The sequence below is a fragment of the Hyaena hyaena genome, unplaced genomic scaffold, assembly GCF_003009895.1.
Source record: "Hyaena hyaena isolate Hyena2069 unplaced genomic scaffold, ASM300989v1 scaffold_1449, whole genome shotgun sequence".
NCBI lineage: Eukaryota > Metazoa > Chordata > Mammalia > Carnivora > Hyaenidae > Hyaena > Hyaena hyaena.
The window spans coordinates 284,217-305,245 of NW_024082083.1; the positions used below are offsets into that span (position 1 = coordinate 284,217).

Genomic DNA, 21,029 nt, shown 5'->3' on the forward strand with positions numbered 1-21,029 from the left:
CCACAATGAGATACTATTTTACACCTTTTAGAATGGCTAGAATTAAAAAGCCTAATGACAGCAAGTGTTGGCAGGGATGTAGGGAAATGGGAATCCTCTCATACATTATTGATTGGAATGTAAAATGTTACAGCCACTTTTGGAAAAAGAGTTTGGTGGGTCCTTAAAAAGTTAATCATAGAATTTCCATGTTTTTCTATGAAATTTCCAATTTCATTCCTGGGTATGTATATAAAATTTCCAATTTCATTCCTGGGTATATATATAAAAAGAGTTTGGTGAGTCCTCAAAAAGTTAATCATAGAATTTCCATGTTTTTCCATGAAATTTCCAATTTCATTCCTGGGTGTATACCCCAGACAACTGAGCATATATCCATACAAAATCTTATATGTGAAGTTCATAGCAGCAATATTCATAGTAACCAAAAAGTATAACCAGATGTCCATTAACTGATGAATGAATTTTAAAAAGTGGTAGAATCATGCAATAGAATATTATTCAGCCATAAAAATGAATATATATATATATATATATGTGTGTGTGTGTGTGTGTGTGTGTGTGTGTATGAACTCTGAAAACATGCTAAGAGAAAGAAACCATATAGAAAAGGCTGTATTATGATTCATTTTATATGAAATGTTCAGAATAAGCAAATCCATAGAGACAGAAAATAGATTAATGGCTTCCAGAGAAAAATGGGGAGTGATTGCTAATGGATACAGCATTTTTTTTTTTTTTGGTTGGGGGTGATGGAAATATTCTGGAATTAAATAGTGGTGATGGTTGTATAACCCTGTAAATATATGAAAACCCTCTGAATTGTACACTTAAAATTTGTAAAGTATATGGTATGTGAATTATAGCTCAATTAAAATATTGTCTAAGGAAAATAATTAATATAAAATTTATTTATTTCTGGAATTTGCAATATCTTCATATTCATTGTAAATCTTGTGTTTAATATTTTAATATTATTTATTACTGTCCAGAAATATATGACTTTGGAGTAGTTCTTCAATCTTCATAGGTTTTTGTTTTCTCAATATAAAATAATGTGTTAGAGCACCTGGGTGGCTCAGTTGGTTAAGCGTCTGACTCTTGGTTTCCACTCAGGCACAATCTCATGATTTGAGCCCCATGTCAGGCTCTGTGCTGATAGCATGAAGTCTGCTTGGGATTCTCTCTCTCCCTTTCTCTCTGCCCCTCCCCTGCCTACTCTCTCTCTCTCTCTCTCTCTCTCTCTCTCCCTCTCTCCCTCTCTCCCTCTCTCTGTTTCTGTCTCAAAATAAATAAACTTAAAAAAAAAGAGTCAATATGAAAATAATGGGTCAAAATTTCAATAAGAATCTACCAGTTTTCAAATATTCTGTGTTAAAATATTATGTTTTTATAATCACATAAGAAATATGAAATATTTGAACAACAATTTGATTAGTATAGATTGTTTTATATGAAAAAATATGTAAAGTTTAAAAAATTATAATGAGCAGTGTGTTCAATTGACAGATAGTTTTCACTTTATTTCCTTTTGTTCTTGGATGGTGAAGTGGAAAATTCAAAACACAAAATCAGTTATAAAGATCCCTGAACAGCATCTGTGGGATGAATGGATGAAAAAGATGTGATGTGATGTGATGTGTGTGTATAATGTACACATATAAATATATATAATGAAATATTATTCAGTCAGGAAAAAGAAGGAAATCCTGCCATTTGCAATAACATGGATAGACCTTGAAGGCATATGCTATGTGAAATAAGCCAGACAGAGAAAGACAAATACTTCATGGTATCACTTATATGAGGAATCTCAAAAAAACTCGAAGTCATAGAAACAGAGAGTAGCAAAGCAGTTGTCAGGAGCTGGGGAAATGGGGAAATAGAAAGTGGCTGGTGAAAGAATACAAACTTTCAGCTATAAATAAATAAGATCTGAGAATCTAATGTATAACATGGTGACTACAGGTGTTCGCACTGTATCATATCATTGAAATCTGTTGAAAGATTAAAACTTAAGTGTGGTAAGTGTACTCACCAAAAAACAAAAACAAAAACAAAAACAAAAAACCCCAAGTATGTAAGTTGATAAATGTGTTAATAAACTAGATGGGATGAATACTTTCACAATGTATATGTATAACAAATCACCACAAAGCACACCTCTAAAACCTTACAATTGTATATGTCAGTGGTAGCTCAATAAAGCTGGGGGGAAAAAACCTATTTTTGAAATGTCGAATAAATGTTTTAAAAGAAAAGATTTTCTCCTGAATATTTAGCATTGAATATCACTAAATTTTATCCTCACTTCTCCTTGAGGAAAGAAGTCAGTGCAAGAGACTGTTTGCCTCTGTTTGCTATGGACACATTAATGGAGAGGGTAAGGTGCCAGAGGAAAAGGGAAAGGGGGTGGGGGAGAGGGAAGGGGAAGGATGGCGGGGGGAAGAGGATCATTGGAGAGAGGAGGGAAGAAAGGGAAGAGAAAAACCTTAAACATTTTGAGCAGATATATTAAAATAAAGTGAGAGATCCAAATGTCCCTCATGCACTTTCTTCCATTTCCAGATCTTCTAAATTCTAGATCAACCAGAAGTGTATTAATTATAATATGACCAGTGTTAAAACCAATATACTGATTTTAGTTTCATTCCTCTTTAACAGTATGCTTGAAGCTTTCATTTTCTATGTGCAACTTTTAGTACACTGGGGCCTATGCATAACATGGTATAACATACACTTAAGATCATTTTTTAAGACTTAGAATGTTATTTGACAAGGACATTTTGATAAAAGGTTTACTCGTGTTACATTTTTGCTTCTGTGGCATACTGTTGGAAATATGTATGATTTATTTGGATTCTATGTCAGAAATAAAGCCTCAGACATCTAAAGCAAAATGTAATCTGATTTCCAGGAATGCACTGTATGGAATTGAAATGCAAATGAAACAAATATGAACTTGGGATGAATCGAAGTGCAGGCAGGCCCCCATTTTCAGATCCAGGGGATTTCTGAGGACCAAACTTCATGTTCCAGGAGGAGAGGTGGCGGACATCCATGGGTGGATGTTGGATATGCAGGGGCCGGCACTCGGTGCAGCCGGGCGTCAGCATGAACTGTGAGCTTGCCGCAAGAAGGACAGACTTTTTGGTTTGGAGGCAAGTGAGTGGTGATTAAAACAAGATAGTATCTTTCTATATTAATGACTTCCTGATTTACAAATCAAACTGGCCTTGTGAAATTTAATTGCCACTATTAATTACCAGTAACTTTGGAGGAAGACTTGTTATTTTCATATTTTAATAGGCTAGTGCTTTGCCTGGGAAGTGAGGGTTTTGAGTTGCAAGTCCAGAACTGTTCTGTTCTGCTGCCGTAATGAGTGCCCGAGTGTGATTCATCTCCATGCAAAGGTAATGATCCACTTATTGGAAGTTTCCTAATTTGCTTGCTAGGACAACGTCACTTCTGCATTATGAGTCATCAAATATGTATCAGTATGTTTCCAAGAGTGTAAATGTATCAGTGTAAAACCTAATGATTGATGATAGACCCCAAATCTTCCCAGAATATACCTTTATGAAGGACACAAAAGATGTTGCTGACTTGACTTCTTTAAAACGACATATATCAATGATTGTACTCTCTTGATTTCTTCTTTAATGATTCTTAAATGTCCTGAACATTTTCCCAGACATAAACTTATATGACTATTTTAAGTGCTAGTAAAGAAGGATAACACAAGCGACAGGAGAGCTGAGAAACAGCAGGAGGGGCTGTGGCTGGAGCTTCAGAGCATCTTGAGACAAAGGTCCACAAACTGCAGGAAACAGTGGCCGAACCCAATAAAAATTGTGGTAAGCACGTGTTACCAAGGTGGTAAAGATGGTGACATCACTTAGGAAACTTGTATTTATTTTCACCTTCACACTTTATTTTGTTCATACAGTTTCTATCTGCTAGTCAATGTTCATACCCAAAGAATGTCATCGTAAAAAATACACAAAATAATATGAGCTTATTGTTAAATATGAAGAATATAATTAATAGTCTGGGGAAGAAAAGAACTAACCTAAGAAATTTTGGAAAATAATATTTCTAAAGTGAAAGACCAAAAGAACTGTATACACATGCTGTCTTCTCATTAGTAATTTTTTTTTCTCCTAGTAATATGAGTTAGCAATTCTGAAACTGCTTTTTGGGTATACTAGGATTGCACAAATAAGTAAAACATATTGTAGATAATTAAAACCACATTTCCTGTGGTGGAGAAAAATATTACAAATAAGGAATAGGAAAAGGCTAAAATGAACCTGTGGTGTTGGGTTGAAATTGGAGGCATCAATATGAACCCATGACTTTTAATATACTTTCACAGATAGATACAGAGAAATATAGATGTGTGTGTATGTGTGTCATTGTACATGCACATATTTTTAATCTGTCCACTGAGTGGGCCTAGCAGAAAGGTGAGCCCAAAAGCAATGAGCATACTTAGTGTCCAGATTTTGGTTTTTATAATAAATAATTTTTTTCATGTTTTATTTATTTCTGAGAGAGAGAGACAGCGTGAGTAGGGGAGAGGCAGAGAGAGAGGGAAATACAGAATCTGAAACAGGCTCCAGGCTCTGAGCTAACTGTCAGCACAGAGCCCAACACGGGGCTTGGGCCCATGAACCGTGAGATCATGACCTGAGCCAAAGCTGGACACTTAACCGACTGAGCTACCCAGGTGTCACATGAGATCTTGGTTTTTAAACACCATTCTCCAGTGAAAGAAACCAGGTCTCTGGAGAAATAGTTGATTCCCATTCCGAGTTAGGGTATATACAAGAAGATCCTGGAATAAGTTTTTGTGCCAGAAAACAAAGAAGTGATTGAAAAAGAATGGATTATGTGAAAGGAAACAGGATCCACACTACAGAAGATCTTGGTGGCCAAACCTGGAAGAAAATCGATGAGAGTATTGAATTATAACCAATAGAATAAAATAAATATCCATGAGCCCATATTGATATAAATAATCAAATAGATAAGTGGGGGAAAAGAGGTGTAACTCTTTCTTACAGAAAAACTCCAATTCATCAGTGTAGAAGAGATGAAGCAAATACAAACTTTATTAGGCAAACTCACAGTAATAATTACAGGCAAAAATCTGTGGATAGTTGCTAACTTAGTAGGTAAGAGTTTTAGGAGACACAGGGCATGTGCATAATCTCAAAAGGTCTTACACAATATATTTCTTAAACACAAAGGGAAAACAGGGAGAAACTTAGCAAACATCAATTTAAAATTACTAATGTTAATATCATCAGAATTAAGGTATATCAACATCAGATATACTATAATATAATGCAGAAGATACCACCTCTGGGATGTTCCTGCCCAAAACGCATAACCTTAATTTAATTATGAGAAAACATTAGTTAAACCCAAATTGATAAACATTTTGCCAAACCATTGACAAGTAGTCTTCAAAAGTATCAAAGTCATGAAAGCTAAGACAGGGGAGCTCGGGGAGGTAAAACTGGGGAACTGTCGCAGATTGGAGGAAACTAAGAAAACATGATAATTAAATGCAATATGGTATCCTGATTTGGGTCCTGGAATGGAAAAACTGGTGAGATTTGAATAAGATTTGTACTTTAGCTAATAGTATGTACCACGATTAATTTCCTGGTTTCAAAAATTGTACTCTGATTATGTAAGATACTTATTAGGGGAAGTATGATGAAGAGTGTATGAGAAGTCTATGTCGTCTTTTTACAACATTTCTGTACATTTAAAATTATTTCAAAATAAAAAAAATTTAAAAACAGTTAAAACCATGAGAAATCCCCTCATTGAAAAGTGGTAATATGACTCTTCATGACTTTTTTCAGTGTTTGTACATATTTTAAACAACAACAACAAAAATTATTCCTTGATGGTTAAAAATACAGACTATGGAAGAACTGGAGTTCAAATCCCAGTTCTCCTACCTACTGGCTTTGTTAGCTTGGAAAAATTTTCTTTTTGTATCTGTTTATTGGAAAACAGGAAAAGTAATGATAGTAGCGCACTTTTTTTAATTTTTAAAAAATGTTTTTTTAATTTATTTTTGAAGGAGAGAGAGACAGAGCATGAATGTGGGAGGACCAGAGAGAGAGAGAGAGAGAGAGAGAGGGAAGGAGAACAGAATCTGAGGCAGGCTCCAGGCTCTGAGTTGTCCGCAGGGCTTGAATACACGGACCGCAAGATCATGACCTGACGCTTAACGGACTGAGTCACCCCAGCACCCCTGATAGTAGCTCTCTTACGTGAGTAATTACATACATAACTACAGATTATGTGAGTTAATATGCTTAAAGCACTTAACACTATGTCTAGCACATAGTTCTCAATAAATGTTAGCTATTGCAAAGACGGCTTACTGTTTTGTAACCCTGGACTAGGTAAGTATTTAAGGACACTAGGTATTTAATGGCATACATGAGGTACTTAGATAGGTAAGAAATATTCCTGGACCGAAGGAAGTAAAATCCTAGGTGCGAAATGCTAGAATTACACATTGTGACGTTAATACGATTACCTTGCCTTTTGCCTGATGGGGAAATATTGAGTTTGAACCTCTTCTGTATTATCAGTTCAGACTCTAAATTTAGCTATGCAACTGCAATTGACTGCTGTTTATTTTCTTCTTTAGTGACATGAGCATTATATTTAAACAATTATAGAGTAAGATTATATGGAAATGGTGTAATAAAAACCAAGTATGTTTGACTCCCACTGACTTCCTTTCTGAAACTTCAGGAGCAACAGGGAATCAAAACAGAAACACAAAGGATAAGCCTTCCAATTGCCAGTAGCACCTGTTGCCGGAAGCCATAATCTAACAAGTTTGGAAATCCTTTGCTTCTATGTGACACGCTGAATTATTTGGCTGCAAGGGGCATCATCTCCAGTAAGCTAAGATTTTGAGAATCTGGTCACCATTCTTGGAAGTTAATGAACACAGAGCCAAAACTAGAAACCTGTCCAATGGCTTTTCTGAAATCTTCAAGTAAACAGTGGTGCTTTGAAAGGAGGTAAAGTGAGGCACCTGGGTGGCTCAGTTGGTTAAGCGTCTGACTTCCATTCATGTCATGATCTCACAGTTTGAGTTCGAGCCCCAAGTGGAGCTCTGCACTGACACTGTGGAGCCTGCTTGGGATTCTCTGTCTCCCTCTCCCTCTCTGCCCCTCTCCTGCTCATGCTCTATTTCAAAATACACAAATAAACATAAAAAAATAAAGGAGGAAATGCAAGGTCACTTCCTCTCTGGGAAATAATGACAGTCCATTCTGTGAGTTAAGATTATTGGGGACTTTGAGACCCTCATATTTAAAGCTTTGTAAAGATTAAAACAGTAGCAACATCATGTTGCTGGCTTTTTCCCTCGTCATCCATCCCATCCATATTGTTCAGGCTAAAGCATTATGGAACAGATGGCCTATGTCCTGATTATAGAAAAACATAATAACAAGTCAGGGGAAGACCAGATTGGTAGAGAAACAAATTTCTGAGGTATCACTGTGTGTTGAAAACTCCTTACCTTGAGAGAGACTTTATCTCTAAAGCCCACTGGCATTTTAGAAACACAGCAGCTGATTTTACCCAGCCAGTCCTTCAGGGAACTGGAGAAGGATGAACTTCTAGCCGCTTAAGTAAATACAGTCTTATGCACAATTAACACAAGACCATGTAGTTTTTGTCACAATAAATTGCCGTCTGTTTTCCTTTCCCCATTTAGTCTTCTACAAGTCCATAATTTGCCAATATTGGAAATAGTCATATCAGTACATTTTACTTTTAACTGGGGTCACAGAAACCTGGAAAAACCACCCTGACTGTTTTGAATTAACTTCTCCACAAGATAGGAGTGTGTGGACTCCAGCTCTGAAATACCTGTCTCTAATCTCCTTGATTCTACACTTTCCTTTCCCACCGTCCTTACCTTTCCTCATCCGCACTAGTACAATGCTCTTGAATCGTTTTCTTCCTTTTATTCCCTCCCCTGCTGGGAGCTGTTTTTTAGGTTCATAAATAATTATGTCAGGTCTCTAGATCCAATTCTTTCATGGGTCTCTACTTTCTACAAATTGAAACCCAAGCTGCTTAGAATGACTTACAAGGATTTTCACAATCTGGGCGCAACCTGCCTTTCCAGTCTCACCTACCAAAATTATAGTTCGTATTCCATGCTGCGTTACGCACATCAGGTACGTTCATGCATCCAGCCCTTTGCACTTGATCCTGCCAATGGAATGGCCTTCTCCCTCACTGGTGCAATGGCAACTGGCTCAGATTCGAATCATCCTTTCTATGTCAGTTGGAGCATCTTTTCTCTGATACTCTCCTCTTCATTCTCACCCTGTTTGAATTAATCACAGTCTTATGGATCCCCGTACAGCTACTACAGAACATATCAGAAAACATCTTACTTAATTGTGCCTTTAGATTAAGAGTTCCCTGAAAGTAGGTTCCATGTATTCCTCATGTTGGTTTATCCCAGCATTTCTGTACTTAGGAGGAATTTAATAAATGTATATGTAAGTGAATGAATAGACAAATAACTGTGACCCTCATCTCAGGTATAATCTAGGAGATTTAGGTAAATTTAGACACACCTGACTGATATTTGGATAACACCATTCTTCATCCTATGGGACCATCCCTTGCATTGTGGACATTAAGCCTGTAAATGGTGTTCTTCAGTTGTCACAACAACCTAAAACACAGCCACACATTGCTCCTTACCTCCTGCAATGGTGATTCTTTACTGGTTGGAAACAATTGCTGGCTTGGCCCCTTCATTGCGTTTCATAAGAAATCCAAACAGACTTGTGGCCCTCTGAGAAAAGAGCTATGGAATACAACATCATGTTTTCCATAGGCTTCTCCCAGCTCACTGGTGGCACCTCTCTATTTTCCCCCCAAACTTCATGTTTTCAGCACTTGATCCCTCTTCTGACTTCTGCTCTACAGGACGTAGAATCCAGTCCCTTTCAGGCTAGTTCCTTTTCTTAGGGAAATAATTGTCAGGTGGCCCCACCTGAATGGCCTGCCTTCTCATTCCTGATATTCGGTTGAGCACTTTAACATTGTATTATTAAAGCAAATATTATATACTATGTTAATAATCAAATCATAGTTCTAAATTTCCTGTAGGCATTCTCAAATATTACTTATTAAGTCCATGGGAAAGCCAGTTCTATTTAGGGATCTATTATGAACTGAATGTTTTTGTCCCTTGCCGTCTCCCCCACTACCGTCTCCCCAGCTCCCCCCGCGAAATTCATATGCTGAAGTCCTAATGCCCATTGTGGCTGTATTTGGAGATGGTGCTTTCAAGAAACTAAATAGGGTTAAGTGGGGTAATAGGGGCAGGTCCTGATCTGACAGGATAAATGCCATTATAAAAAGAGACACCTGTGCTTGCTCCCTCTTCTCCCCTCTCTGTGTACTTACCAAAGAAAGGCCATGGGAACATGCAGCTAGATGGTGGCTTTGAACAAGCCAAGAGAAGAGGCCTCAGAATGAAACCTGCATTGTGTCTTGTCTGGTCATTGTGGCATATGTTACTCTGAGTGGCAAAGCTTCCCAGGACACCCTGTGTGAGGCAGTGTGGGAAGTCCTGCAAGGGTAACCAGCCAAGCATCAGGAAGTTTTTAGAGACCGAAGCTACAGATCAACTTGGAGAACTCTGACGCTCAGAAAAACCAATGCTTCTCGGGCACCATCAGGCCTAAGTCCACTCCCCACCCCAAGTTCTCCGTATGTATTTTGGGGAACCAGCATCACTGTGATGAGGCCAAGGCTGTGGATACTTCCCAACATGGACACTGAGGCACAGAAGAAACTCAACAAAAATTAAAAATTAGTCAGGAAACATGATGCCTTTTTGGTTTCAGAATCTCTGATCAAGCAGATTCCATGAATCTTGGGCCCAGGCCTGAATAAGGTAGACAACTTCCTTTCTTTCCTGACCCACAGTAAGAACATGGTGGCCAAAATGGATAAAGTGAAGTCCATGATCAAATCCCAGATGAATTTGGTGCTGTGGCAGGCAGTGGCTATTGATTATGCAAAGGTGACAGATGATGAGCTTGTGTATGATGACCACTTAGCTATCAATTTCCTGGTGTTGGTGTCATTATTGAAGAAGAATTGACAGAACATCTGGGCTTTATACATCAAGAGCACCATGAGCAAGCCCCAGTGCTGTACTAAGGCACAGCTTAATAAACCCTTGTGCTACCATTACCCATCTGCCTGTGACTAGGGAGAGGGAGGTGCTTTGTGAGCTGTCATTGCATGCTGTAGCTCTGTGCTGATGACTGCCATTTCTGGCACCCAGGGATGCCTAGTCATTTCTCCATACTGCAAACCAGGGAGTACATTCTAACTTCATTCAAAATCGTGTGGCCTTATTTATTATTTAGATCTTGGATACTTATAACATGTAGGATAACATGTATCCTAACCAAGACTGAAACTTTTCTGAACCCTGCGAGAGGCAGAACAGGGCTGAGGCTCCAGCCTGTAGTGCTCCCACAGCTTACTAGTGGAAAGAGGAGTGGAGCCTTCACACTGAGGACATTGACCGAGCCCTTGGCAGCGCACTTAACCTATAGTCTGAAAGTGCTTCCCTTTACACCATGGGTTCTTTCCATGGGCTTTTTGTTTGTTTTTAACCCTTTAAATTGTACATTTGGGCTCTTGGTCTGTAGGGATCACAAGGAATGTGATCAAATATAGAGTGTGTCCCAAATATAGATTGGTTTCTTAGATTCTTCAGATAGAAGTGGTCCAAAACCTGATTGATCTAGTATTTGTTTGTCTGACCTCAAATTGAATACTCTATACTCACGACAGTAATTTACAATGTGAGGTGTCCAGGAAAACACAAGAAGGGGACCTGTACAATATTGTAATTCATTAGCCCCGTTTTCTAGGGAAGCTTAGCATATGGGTAGAATCAGGTTATGTAAACTTCTAGGTTCGACCTGAGGCACTTCCTTGTTGGAGTTCTTGCCTCCAGCACCCACTATTGGAAAGTTGGATCTTGGCATGATGGGAAATACCTATGATTTAACCTTTGACTTGAATCTGCTTCATTTCACTTTGATAAAGTAACAAGTTTATTCCTCCACTTTTTAATACAGCTGAAAGACTAATCCAATACACAAATAAAAATGCTGCACCTTCTCAAAATAAGCTTGAACTATAAAGAATACAGGGTTTTCACTACAAGACAGACAGACAAGAAAAGAAGGAAGAAAGGAAGGGAGAAAAGAAAAGAAAGAAAAGGAGAGAGAAGGAGGGAGAGAGGGAGAAAAGAGGGAAGGAAGGAAAGAAGGAAGGAAGGATAGAAGAAGGGAAAGAAGAATGGATCACAGTTCTCATTAGCAAAGCTGTGGGGGTTAAGGAGGATTTCTTATCAGATACAACCTTAGCTCATTAAATTAAATTAGCTCATTAAATTCTGGAAGAGACTAGCATTTGAACTGATAGACTGAGTAAAGAAGTAGTCTCACCAATGCCAGTGAACATCATCAAATCTTTTAAGGGCCTGAACAGAACAAAAAGGCAGAGAAAGGGCAAATTCACTCTCCACCTGAATCAAGATGTCCATTCTCTGTCCTCAGACATCAGTGCTCCTGGTTCTCAGGCCTTTGAATTACACCACAGACGAATTGAATTACGTCACAAGCTCCTCTGGTCTTCCACTCTTTTTTTTTTTTTTTAAATGTTTTATTTATTTATGAGAGAGTGAGAGACAGAGTGCGAGCAGGGGAGGGGGGAGGGGCAGAGAGAGAGGGAGACACAGAACCTGTAGCAGGCTTCAGGCTCTGAGCTGTCAGCACAGAGCCGGATGCAGGTCTCGAACCCACAGACCGAGAGATCATGACCTGAGCCGAAGTCGGATGCTTACAGACTGAGCCACCCAGGTGCCTCTCCTCTGGTCTTCCAGATAGCAGATTGTGGACTTGGCTTCCACAATTTTGTGAGCCATTCCTTTAATAAACCTCTCTCCCTCTCTCTTTCCATCTTTCTCTAAGTTTCTGGTTCTGTTTCTTTAGAAAACCCTGACTAATACATAACTTGATTACCTCCCAAAGTCCACATCTCCTATTACCTTCCTATTGGGGGTTAGGGTTTCAACATGTGAATTTGTGGGGGTCATGAACATGTAGTCCACAAAACCACATAAGGTTTGCCCAGCAGAGCCGCTCTAAGAAAGCAGAAAGAATTGGCAATGAGGCCACACTAGTACATACCTGAAGCTCTTTGATGAGCACATGGCGGGGGGGTAGCATGGTCCCAGGTTGCTATCACCCCCCATGAAGGAGATGAAAGCACGGTGGAATTGAAGTGTTTTGACCTCACATAAATAACGACCCAATGACTGGGTATTTTGTACAAGGTGCTATATGGGACATGAGACACTCATCTCCTCTCCTGTTGGCTAACCTCCTGCAATGTTGGCCTGGTTCTTCCTGGACTATCTGGGGAAAGTTGGCCACCTCTATAAATCCATCCACATTTCTCTTCCTTGTACCTTTCCCCTGGATGGCCTATATATGATCTCTGTCACTGCCTGCTAGAATTTTTCATCTCAGAAGAGAAAGGCTCTGACATGGTCTGAACCTGGAAGTAGACTTAGATATGTTACTAGCATTAGATCTTTAACTCCTCCAACCCACTTTGATAATTCTCATGCCATGCTTTGCTGGCAAATCACATGTCTTCCGGACCTTGGAATTCCTTTCAATCAGCTTCATCTCCATATAACCCTCCCAGGTGGACTTCACCCTGCTTAACACATGTCAGTCACTTCAGTCTTCTCAGCACTAATTTTTAAATATAGCTTGTTCCGGGCATCTGGGTGGCTCAGTTGGTGAAGCATCTGACTTCAGCTCAGGGCATGATCTTGCAGTTCATAGGTTCGAGCCCTGTGTCAGGCTCTGTGCCGACAGCTCAGAGCCTGGAGCTGCTTTGAATTCTGTGTCTCCCTCTCTCTCTCCCTCTCCCCTTCTCCTGCTCTCTCTCTCACTCACAAATAAATAAACATTAAAAAATTTTTAAATGATAAAGATAGCTTGTTTATGCTCCTTGCTGTGCTTTTGCCTTTACTTTCCTTTGCCGTGTTCTTGAGGATTTTGTGAATGTCTTCTTTTCCCCCTCCCACATCAGCAGCAACAGTGACAATGACAACAGTATTGTCATTTGTGGAGATCTAGCTCTGTGACTGTCCCTGTGCTTCACACCTCAGAAACAAATATTACTTTGTTGAAACCTCGTGATAATTCTCTGAGTTAGATAATTTAAGATTTGTTTTCTTTGAGAAGTAATATATTAATGCATGCATATTGCAAAATATTTAAAGAAACAGAACTGTTTATAATAAAACTGAAAGCACACCTCTCGTTTTCTTCTCCATGGTTACCATTAATAACTCTGGAATGTGTTTCCTTCCAGATCCCGTGTGCGTGTGACTGTGCGTATGTGTGTGTACATATGTTCTCACAAAAGCTTGGATGCACATTTTTAATATAGGTAGAGTCATAGAATAAATATAGTTTTGTGATTTTCTTTTTCAATATATCTTAGAACTATATACCTTAGAACTAGTGTGAGGGAGGAATAACTAGCCCCTGAAGGGGCTAGAGCGGGGTGGGGGGGTGGGGGAGGTGTCTTTTTTTTTTCACCCCCAGGGGAACTTTTTTTTTTTAAATCATAGATCTATTTCTTTTTTTTCTTTTCCTTTATTTTTATTTTTATTTTTTTACACATAGTTTATTGTCAAATTGGTTTCCATATAACACCCAGTGCTCATCCCACAAGTGCCCTCCTCCATGCCCATCACCTCCCTCCCCCCCACACCCATCAGTCCTCAGTTTGTTCTCAGCATTCAAGAGCCTCTCATGGTTTGCCTCTCTCCCTTTCCCCCACCATCCCCCCCCTTCTTCTCCCCCATGGTCCTCAGTTAAGTTCCTCCTAATCCTCCTATACGTGCAAACATATGATATTTGTCCTTCTCTGCCTGACTTATTTCGCCCAGCATAACCCCCTCAAGTTCCATCCATGTTGCTACACATGGCCAGATTTCATTATTTCTCATTGCCATGTAGTATTCCATGGTATAGATAAACCACATCTTCTTGATCCATTCATCCATTGATGGACACTTAGGCTCTTTCCATGTTTTAGCTCCCGGACTCATTTTATGAAGCCAGCATCACTCTGATTCCCAAGCCAGACAGAGATCCAGCAAAAAAAGAGAGCTACAGGCCAATATCCTTGATGAATACGGATGCAAAAATCCTCAACAAGATCCTTTCAAATCGAATCCAGCAGCACATAAAAAGAATCATCCACCAAGATCAAGTGGGATTCATTCCTGGGTTACAGGGCTGGTTCAACATTCGCAAATCAATCAATATGATACATCACATCAACAAAAGCTAAAAACCATATGATCCTGTCAATAGATGCAGAAAAAACATTTGACAAAATACAGCATATCTTCTTAATAAAGACTCTAGAGAAAGTCGGGATAGAAGGAACTTACTTAAACGTCATGGAAGCCATCTATGAGAAGCCCTCAGCTAACATCATCCCCAGGGGAACTTTTTATTGAAGTTACAACTTGGGTGAAGAGGGGCTGGGGTGGGAGTCACGGGGAGGGGTGGGAAGCTCGGAGCAGGGGGGCCAAAGGCGGAGCTACAAACTCAGTGTGCAGGAATCTGTTAGGGAGAGAACCCCGCGCCAGGGCCGCCTTCTCAGGCTGCGGCTCCGGGATTAAGCACCCGGAAGCCAGGGGCTCGGGAATTGGACAGAAGAAGGACTGAAGGCGGCGCCGAGATAAAGCAGGGCCGGAGGGGCCTCAGCGAGCGTCCACTGCTCGCCCTGAGTCTGGCTCTGTTGCGACTGGGCCCGCATCTCCCTCATCCCTTGCACGCGGCGAAGCTCTTATCTTTCTCGCGGATCAGCTCCTCGGTCTCGGCAGAGGCAGCACTGGCAGCGGGATCTCTGGAGCGCTCTGGCGGGAGAGCTGACTGTGGCGGCTCGGCCACGCGCCCCAGGCCGGGCGGGCTGTGCCGACGGCTGGCCCTGTAGAATATCCTGGGTCACCTCCTTCACGTGCCGCAGGTGTGTCTGCACCAGCATCCGTCGCAGGTTCAGGAAATGGCAGTGATGTGGGTTCTCCGCCTCCACAGTACCCCAGGAGTAGCGGCGCCCCCTCCCGGGACGGGTCCCGCCGTCCCTCACGACCTCGCAGGAACCGACGACTGCGAAAGGGGTGCTTTCCTTCATCTCTGCATCCTGCGTCTTGAAGTCCTCATCTTCATCCGAGTCACAGTCAGGAACCTGGTAGGTGTTGATCTCCTCCTTCAGCTGGACCCGGATCCTCTGCTTGAGGGCCTGGGTTCCCTTAGGCATTAGGGCATCTGCTTTGCCAATGACGGGGATGATGTTGGCCTTTTCGTGCACCGCCCGGAGAAAGGCCACATCTAGGGGCCCGAGCCCTGGGCCAAAGGGTGAGATGAAGTAGAGGCAACAGTGGACACGGGAGTCCTGAATGTCCTTCCGGTTCAGGCCACTCTCATCCCCAAGATACTGCTCAGATTGCTCCTCAATAAAGCCCACCACAGGCAGCCAGCATGCTGAGCAATCCACTGAGTCCCCAAAGGCAGGTGTGTCCACCAGGGTCAGCTTCACTTTTATACCCCTCCTCGACCTCCACGCCCCGGCGCTCAATGGTCAGCGTTTGTGTCAAGCGAGCCCTGGCCTCTGGCAGTTGCCGGTCCTCATAGAAATTGGTGAGAAACAGGCTGTTGATGAGCGTGGATTTTCCCAGGCCTGACTCCCCTGCTACCATGAATGTGAAGTCAAAGCCCTTCTTGACCGACTTGCGGTGCAGCTGATTGGGGAGGGCGGCGAAACCCACAGACTCCTTGTCCATGGCCCTGCTACCTGTCGCTGCACCTGCTGTCTCTCCCCACTTCCTCTGGTGAGGCAGGAAGCTGAGTGTGGCAAATAAGGGGGCGGGCAATGTAGGAAGCTGAGATGCTCGGACAGCTTATACAATTGATCCGTAAAAGGGCTTCGAGTCTTTGGACACTACCGCCAGAGATACCTTCCTTTAGAATCCTGGCCAAGGATTCCTATGTCATAGACAAGGGAACAGAGGTTTGGGGAGATTAAACAGCTTGATCCTATTAGGTAGTAGTTTCCATTACATGATAGGTTCCTTGAAAACAGCATGATCTTTCTGTTTTATGTGGAGTATTTATAGCTGGCTTATTCCAGAAGTTTGATGCTTTCCTTCTATTCCCATTCTTGCAACTGGATCCTTATTTATCTCTGTGTGCCTGTGTCTCAACCTATCTGATACCTCTAATTTGAGTCATGCTTTAGTTTCACTTGCCTCATCTAAGGGTAGTGCATTCCCCACCTGAAGGAAGCCGAGCACTTTCTATCTGCTGCCTGCCTGCCTATGGAATTGCCCTTCTTCCCAAACCTGCTGATGCTATACTTTACAGGCTTCACATTGACTCGTGCTATGGTGCTCATTGTCTTTCTTGCCATCTACCGTGTGGCTAGGCGGGGCTTCCTGCCAGTACCTGCAGCTGACACTCTTTTCCTCACCTCTCTCTCCGGCCCCTGTATGTGCCCTCCATCACAGGTGGCTCCATCCCAGGTCCCTGAAAGCATGCTTGATCCTGCCGAGCCAACCCCCTGCCTACCTTACATTGAGATGAAATGCAACATGCCATTACTTTAGGAGAATACAGTGAAACCTTGGACTATGAGTAACTTGTTCTGCGAATGTTCCACAAGCCAAGCAAACATTTCTAATAAATTCTAACTTGATAAACGAGTGATGTCTCGCAATATGAGTAGTATGTGACGCTGGACATCACATGATTGCAACTGAGCCAATGTTTCTTTTGCTCTCTCTCTTGTTGCCGGATTGTGGATGATTATCTCTCATGCTCAGATGCTTGGTCTCAGGCTGGGTGTTTGGCAGAAGTCAGTGATATTTGAGAACATAGGAAGGTGCCCACAACTGGCACTACTGCATTCTTTGTCACCTCAAAACACCTCCGGACAGTCTTTCATTTTTTTTTTTTTTTTATATTTTATTTATTTCTAGCAGAGAGAGAGAGACAGCGTGAGCAGGGGAGGGTCAGAGAGAGAGGGAGTCACAGACTGAAACAGGCTCCAGGCTCTGAGCTGGCAGTCAGCACAGAGCCCGACGCGGGGCTCGAACCCACGAACCGCGAGATCATGACCTAAGCGAAAGTCGGACGCTTAACCGACTAAGCCACCCAGGCGCCCCCAGTCTTTCATTTTTTTATGCAAGAGGAAGCTTGGGAATGCTTTGCTTCATTCTAGGTCAGGCTGCCTGCAGATATAAACCCTTTCCTCTGCTGCCTTATTGCCAGTTACATTAAATATAGTATAAGACAAGAGTTTATTAATACTGTACTGTAGTCAACATCTGTGTGAGATAGTATATACAATGGTCCCCATGCAGGAAAAGGTTGAAAAGAAAGGTGATAAGAATAAGGAGATGGTTACCATGGAAGTTAAGAAGGAAATCATCAAGAAGTACGAACAAGGTATGCAAGCGGCTAAAATTGCAAGATAAGAAGGCTACTACATCTGCATCTCATCTGCACAGGAGAAGGAGAAAAGGACAGAGGAATCCCTCACTTCAAATGAGATTACATAGATGTGTAAAATATGGGAAACAGTGAAAAATGTTGTAGAAAAGCACTACCCAAATAAAGCTATAGCAATGCGAGTGATGAATCTGTGTAAGAGCAATTCAATGTCACATTTCTACAATATCCTCAAAAGGAGGCAAAAGCAGGTGTCATTGGATAGGTTCCTTGTTAAAGTTGCACAAAAAGAAAAAGATTCGGTAGAGCCAATAAATAACAGTGATTCCATTAGTGATAGTGAACACTGTCCTACATAGTAACCCTCTTTTCTCTTGTCTCCCTCACACTATCCATGAGGGTTTTCAAAGGTAAGTGCGGGGTGGTTTGTTCATTTTTCTTTATGTTTTGTATTTTCTTTATTATTTAGTATTATATTACCCTATCGTAATCATTTTTATATGACTTCTTTTGGGTCATGGAACAAATGATCTGAGTTTCCATTATTTCTCATGGGGAAATTCACTTTGATATACAAGTGCTTTGGATTTCAAGCCATGTTTCTAGAACGAATTATGTATGCTCGCAAACCAAGGTTTTACTGTATGAGCTTCATACTTAACATAAGATGAGATTACAGTATATTCCTTTGAGAGAAAAACAAATCTACAGTCAAGGTTGTGGAGTAAAGAAGAGCAGATGGAGTGAACCAATGGCTTACATTTTTATTTCTCATTTATTTAACATTTATGAAATAGTTATTCTGTTTAGGCTAATCAGCAACATTTTCTCTGCCCATCTTGAGCTTCTTGGTTTCTTTTATGAAAAATAGTATTTTTTTGTTTGTCTGTTTTAAGAATTAATCATCTAGAGATTGAAGGATTTTTTTCATAAACCTTTGAAATTCTTACTCATGAGGCTCTTCTATTTTAGTAAATAGTCTTTCTTAACTTCTCAGCAACCTGTCTGATTTCTCGCATTTCTTTTCCCGTAATACTATGCTTTTTTAGTGACTCAGAATAGATACATGGGAATCATTATGTATCCTTATCCTTTCTCCTCAGTTGATGCTGCTTGTGTCTTGGTCATAGGCTCAGCTCAGACCTACATCTTTGTTGGGGTGCTTGGGTGGCTCAGTTGGTTGAGCGTCCAACTCTTGATTTTGGCTCAGGTCATTATCTTCTGGTCATAAGATTGAGCCCCGTGTAGGGCTCTGCACCGGGTGTGAAGCCTGCTTAGGATTCTCTCCCTCCCTCTGCCCCTCCCCCATGTGGGTACACACACACACACACACACTCTCTCTCAAAAACAAAAAAAAGGAACTACATCTTTGTTTATCTTCCAAACTCAGTGTGCCCTTTCCTTCACTACTTCCCACCCCCATGTGTGATACCCTTTTCCTGTAAGCATTATTATTCCCATACTCAAAATTTAAAATGCTTCCTATTGTCCACTGGAGGTGGCTCAAAGAGATAAGAATTGCCTACTTTTTTCTCCCATGTATCCATCCCCAGATTACCATGACTGTTCCAGATTTGATCAGACAAACTTTACAGGACACTTCATTTACAAGACAAAGAACTATTCCTAGTAATGAGTCAGAGCCCCTAATTTCAAACATTTATCTAGTTTTCTCAGGGAGTTGATCTTCAAAACACTCCATAATCTAACCCCGTTTTCCTGTCCAATCTTAGTCTTTCTATTCCCCAATAAGAACCTTTTTACTATCCTGTAAATATGCAGTGCATCTTTCTGCGGTCAAGCCATTGATCAAGTTCTACTCACCTTTGCAGTGCTTTCCCCTGATGAATGGGAAGGTGATTGGCTGTAACATGTGTCATCCTTGGCCTTCACTAGCACACTTCTGTGGGACTTGCAAAAAGGTGTCCTTTTAGGATGGATCAGTTGCATAAAGGCACAGCTTTCCTCAAAGTATTTCATTTCCCTACTGAGATGCTTGGCTGGATCAGCTGGTATGGGTTAGATTTTGGCCCCCCACTCTCTCCATCCCTCAGCTAGGGACCTTTGTGCACCGTATAAATTGCACAATACAGCAGCCCTGTTCAAGGCATCATCCCTTGGCTAATTTGGTTGTCCTGATTGGCAAGGAGAATGTATTTTTTTCTCCTCCAATATTCCCTTACCCTAGTGACACCCAATGCAAGATTAATGGCCCTGCTGGTAACTTATTTCCTGCCCTCAAAATGGACTCTACTGAATAACACATAACACAACCTCTATTACAAAATGTATATCTTGGTATATTCTGTTTCGGTTTGAGTGTTTCTTAGGTTGGATTTATCTTTCTTGATTAGGAAGTTCCTTAAGGTAGAGAATATTACTTAGATCATTTCTCTAGTCAATAAACTACTCAACACAAAAGCAAACATATATTTTTTTTATTAAATCCAAGTTGCCATTAATTATAAGATACATCATTATTCTACTTGCCACTAAAAAAGAAAACATGAAAATTGAACAGTGATTTAAATTCTTATTTTAGGGGCACCTTGGGTGGCTCAGTTGGTTGGCCGTCTGACTTTGGCTCAGGTCATGATCTCGCAGTTCGTGAGTTCAATTCCCTTATGGGGCTCTGTGCTGACAGCTCAAAGTCTGGAGCCTCCTTCAGATTTTGTGTCTTCCTCTCTCTCTGACCCTCCCCATCTCTCTCTCTCTCTCTCAAAAATAAATAAGCATTAAAAATTTTCTTTAATAAATTTCTATTTTAAATTTATTGAAAGTAATTTTTAAATGTATTTTAAACCATTTGGTTATACAGCACCCTCATACATATATAAAATGGAATATATAAGGTAAATATGTTTAGTTAAGATATTCTTAAAGCTTCACAGATTCTGACTATTTTGAATCATTTATGGACTCACTTGTTGAGGCCTGTGCTTTCCCACCATGTGGTTCTCTGTGCTTTTGAGAGCAATGTTGATGTAGCCATCTTTTAAGAGCACTTCACTGTTTGGAAGGTTTTCTTTCAAGCTGCACAAATGCATCTTGCAAGTTTTGATGCTATATATGTCATAATATTACCCAAGAAAGCCAATAAAATTCAATGACTAAGTCTTATATTAATTCCTCAAAAATTGTTACAGAACTTTTACTTTTTTTTTTAAGTTTTATTATTTACTTTGAGAGAGAGAGAGAGAGAGAGAGAGAGAGAATCCCAAGCGGGGATGTGGGGCTCAAACTCATGGATCCGTGAGACCATGACCTGAGCTGAAAACCAAGAGTCAGACACTTAACCAACTGAGCCACAAAAGCGCCCCAGAACTTTTTCAAGAAAATGTAAAGGGATTGTAATTTTCCAGTTATGTCACC

General features: G+C 40.8%; 2 pseudogenes; one reads left to right on the plus strand and one right to left on the minus strand.

Moving 5' to 3' along the window:
* Positions 1 to 8,141: 8,141 nt before the first annotated feature.
* Positions 8,142 to 10,303, plus strand: LOC120225618 (annotated as a pseudogene).
* Positions 10,304 to 14,826: 4,523 nt separating this feature from the next.
* Positions 14,827 to 20,704, minus strand: LOC120225619 (annotated as a pseudogene).
* Between the last annotated feature and the right edge of the window lie 325 nt (positions 20,705 to 21,029).